The sequence below is a fragment of the Capsicum annuum genome, unplaced genomic scaffold (genome assembly GCF_002878395.1).
Source record: "Capsicum annuum cultivar UCD-10X-F1 unplaced genomic scaffold, UCD10Xv1.1 ctg82873, whole genome shotgun sequence".
NCBI lineage: Eukaryota > Viridiplantae > Streptophyta > Magnoliopsida > Solanales > Solanaceae > Capsicum > Capsicum annuum.
This window is the reverse complement of record NW_025893698.1, coordinates 1-4,144: the sequence shown is the minus strand read 5'-3', so window position 1 is coordinate 4,144 and position 4,144 is coordinate 1. Positions and strand designations below refer to the sequence as shown.

The following is a 4,144-nucleotide window of genomic DNA, read 5'->3' as shown; positions in this document are numbered from 1 at the left end:
CCATTGTACTCTTCTTGATTATGATGTTGTTGATGTTTATTTTGCTGAAGAAATAATAAGTAAACAAAAGGTTATTCTCTCTAACAACGTAAGCCTTTAGATGAGATGGTCTCATGCATATCTTTCCTTTGCAAATTTTTCTGTGCTGTTCTTAAAAAATGGATCGAGGTTGTTCTCTGCAATTCCTTGATGCCTCTTTTCTTTTCATTTGTTCTATTGGGGTATTCATTTTTCTTTATTCTGATCATATCCTTCTCTTCTCGTTTTCCTGCTTATTGTTTTTCTTCAACTTTGATGATGTTCTCCTGTATATGGTAAAGGTCCGAAGGCTTAAAGAATTTGGTGTCACAAATGGCGAGTTAGCTCGTTATACAGATGCCTTGCTAAAAGATAGTGAGCAATTAGCTGCCATGATCGACAATGTTTCATCAGTGGATAATTTGGATTTTGTTATGGAGAGTGATGCACTTGGCCATACTATTATGGATCAAAGCCAAGGGCATGAAAGCTTGCTTTCTGTTGCCGGAACCATCACTTTAGAGGAGGTAATCGTTTAATCGATGCTTCTATACTTGCAGTGGACTTCTATTCTCCACATTGTCTCTTTAGATTATCTTGGAGATTCCATATCAGTCCAACATGTTGCATCCAATCACAGTTATTTGTGGTTTATATGATGAACAAGCGTTAATTTATTATTATTTGCTGAACCTGCCTATATTTGCTCCTTTGGTAGGTATCTGATATCTTAATCTGTAATCAATGTGCTACTCAGTCAATTGTGCCAACCATATTTTGATATGTTTTTTAGTGTTCAATACTGTTGCTTCTTGATGGTTGAAGCTCTTAACAATATTTTCTATTACCTAACTGCATTTCAGGTAAATGCCACTGGTGCTGAAGTGTTGGAATATATATCTGACTTTGGAAAACCATCAGCACCCCTCCCTGCAGCAATTGTAGTATGTGTTCCAACAAGGGTGCATGTTGAAGGAGGAGGAGAAGATGAATTCAAAATATCTCCAGAGGAGATTACAACTGCTATCAAATCAGGTCTAAAGGAACCAATTGAGCCAGAACCGGAGGTAGATTTTTTAAGTTCTCTCATATTTTAACTGCTTTCAGTCGCTTACTTTGTTTATGGATCAACGGGCTTTCCTAGCTGATAGTTCAGGGCGCTAACTGCTACTGTTTACTTCAAATGTATTCTCTTGATAAATAGTAGTAGTATGAATTTTGTTTTCTTTTTCTTACCTGAAACTCTTCTCAGTTTATGAAGGCAAGGTAGAAGTTTTTGGTTGACAACTTGTGGATGATTATTGTTCACTGCTTTTTCTTTGATTTTTCCAGCTTGAGGTGCCGACAGAGTTGATCACATCAGACCAACTTGAAGAGCTGAGGTTGAAAAGGTGCCCGTCCTTTGTCCCAGTGGAGATGAATTCAAATATCACTAAATCCTATGACAATGAAACTGGGATCGTTCAAAGACGTCTTTCAAATGGTATTCCTATACATTATAAGGTAAGGCCTTGTAATATGTTCAAGTTATATTTGGACTCTACTGTTCGTCCTATTATTTCCTTTAAGAAGTCTGAAATTTTAACATTACCTAGTTTTAGGATTTTTTGATTCCTCTAATTGAGTTCACAAGCTCATTTTCTTGGTGTACCGGAATGAATAGGAATTGATTTACAGTTGAGAAACATTTGAGATCTTGCAACCAAATAAGAATAAAAATAAAAGTAGGAGAGGTGTTTCTTTTTTCTTGCTTGATAGTTGCTCTAGTTTTTGACCTTTTAATTGTAATTTGATAGATTACAAAAAATGAAGCCAATTGTGGGGTGATGAGACTTATCGTCGGAGGTGGACGGGCAGCTGAAAGTTCTGATGAAAAAGGATCCGTGATTGTGGATGTTTGAACTTTGAGTAAAGGGGGACGTGTTGGGAACTTTTCAAGAGAACAGGTTAGGATCCATTATTCTTGATGAAGTTGCCCACATGTTGTCTGCCCTTTTGAATAGCTAGAGAAACAGAAGGTCTCTAGTATGTTGTTTGTGTTGATCAAAGTTTGTAAAATAGAATAGTGATACTGCATCAAGTTGATATTAGCTCTTTCAGTTCATTTTTGATCTGGCAAATTCTTGCTGATTTTTGTCCCATATATCTTAATCATAAGTTGTATCATTAGTCTTAATTGTGCACTTACTCAACTAGTAACCTAAATTAGTTGATATAACAAAGACTAGAGTATACACGATACTTCTACATGTTCTTGACAATTCGTGCACTAATTGGGGATTCTGATATTATGTTCTTTGGACTTGGTGTGTTATTGAAGATAACTTCTCCTATTCATTTGGTGTGGTTTTACTTTCTTCTAACCAATTTTACCTTTTACCTTTGTGAAAAATTTCCTGGCTTTTATAGATTGTTTATTTTTGGACATATTTGTGAATCTGCCTGTATAGACATCGTCCGGAATGATGACATCTGTAAACTTTTGATCTTTTATGATGTGCCTCCAGGTAGAGCTTTTCTGTGTGAATCATCTCATAAATTGCTCACTGGAGTCGACAGAAGAATTTATCTGCATGGAGTTCCGGTTTACTTTGCGAGACAATGCAATGCGTGCTGCCTTCCAGTTACTTCATATGGTGCTTGAGGTAATTTCAATGAAAGCAACATATTAAGTAGTTCATACTATTATAATACTAAATACAATTTGTGAAGTTATTTTCAATGTTGCTTATCATCTCCCACTTGTTTTCCCGAAAATAAAAACGGTGCTTTTCGATATTACTTAGATGAAAAATGACAAGTTCTCCTTGGAATGTTGCCACTTGCCAAGGTTTTATTACAATTATTGGGCTATGATATCAGGAATGCTTTGTTTTCTAACTTGAAACTTTGCGATGAGATGTTCAAAGTTATGATTTTCTGGTCGAGTTGTGTGTGGCCATTGTGCCAATCATCCGTACAATTGAGAACACTAACTTGCTATTGTGTTGTTAAACAATATTCTCACTAAAGTTAAATGTGTATGCAATACAGCATAGTGTTTGGTCGGATGATGCATTTGACCGAGCTAAACAGTTGTACATGTCATATTATCGCTCTATCCCTAAGAGTTTAGAACGCTCAACTGCCCATAAGCTCATGCTTGCTATGCTAAACGGAGATGAGCGTTTTGTTGAGCCAACTCCACATTCATTGCAAAACTTAACTCTGGAAAGTGTAAGAGCAGCTGTAATGGATCAATTCGTCACTGACAACATGGAGGTGAACTTTGTATTCTTTACAAAAAGCATTTCAATAGTTTTTTTTTGGTTATTATATTGTTCCCTTCATTTGAAGGGGAGCCTTGGAGTAACTGGTAAAGTTGCTGCCATGTGACCAAGAGGTCACGGGTTCAAGCCTTGGAAACAGCCTCTGGCAGAAATGCAAGGTACGGCTGCGTATGATACACCCTTATGGTGGGGCCCTTCCCCGGACACAGCGCATAGTGGTAGCTTTAGTGTGCCGGGCTGCCCTTTTTTTTTTATATTGTTCTGTTCATTTGAACATAGTACCTCCAAGTCTGTTATTGTGTTTCCTTTTCATTTTGTTATAAAAATAATCGTCCTTTGTCACGTGAGTATGGTTGGAGACTTCTTAGAGGAAGATATTGAGTCATGCATCCTTGACTATCTGGGAACTGTCAAACCAACAAAAGGTTTTGAGAAAACACAACAGTACAGTCCAATCCTGTTTAGCACTGCTCCCTTTGGTTTGCAGCATCAGCAGGTAAGAAGATTTTGTTTCTCCGGTATAATTATTGTTTTCTGCCTTTACTTGGATGATTCAAGTGGCTTCTTGTGACACTATTAAAAATCGTATGTTTTAAATTTTAGTTCTATTGCGAGTCAAAGATTTTTCCGGCTTCTATAATTTCAATTCTTTCCTTCATTTTATTACCAGGTATTTTTAAAGGATACAGATGAGAGAGCATGTGCTTATATAGCTGGCCCTGCACCAAGCCGCTGGGGGTTTACTTTCGAGGGGAACGACCTTTTTGAGTCTGTTGGCAATCAATCTTCAAATGACCGTGAGTTCATCACATGCTTGGATATGTTATTGGTACAAGTGTCCAATTTTTGAACTTATC

The 4,144-nt window shown here is 37.0% G+C and overlaps 1 pseudogene; it reads left to right on the top strand.

Annotated features, from left to right (window-relative positions):
* The first annotated feature begins 9 nt into the window (after positions 1-9).
* On the top strand, positions 10-4,137 carry LOC124895540 (annotated as a pseudogene).
* The last annotated feature ends 7 nt before the right edge of the window (positions 4,138-4,144 follow it).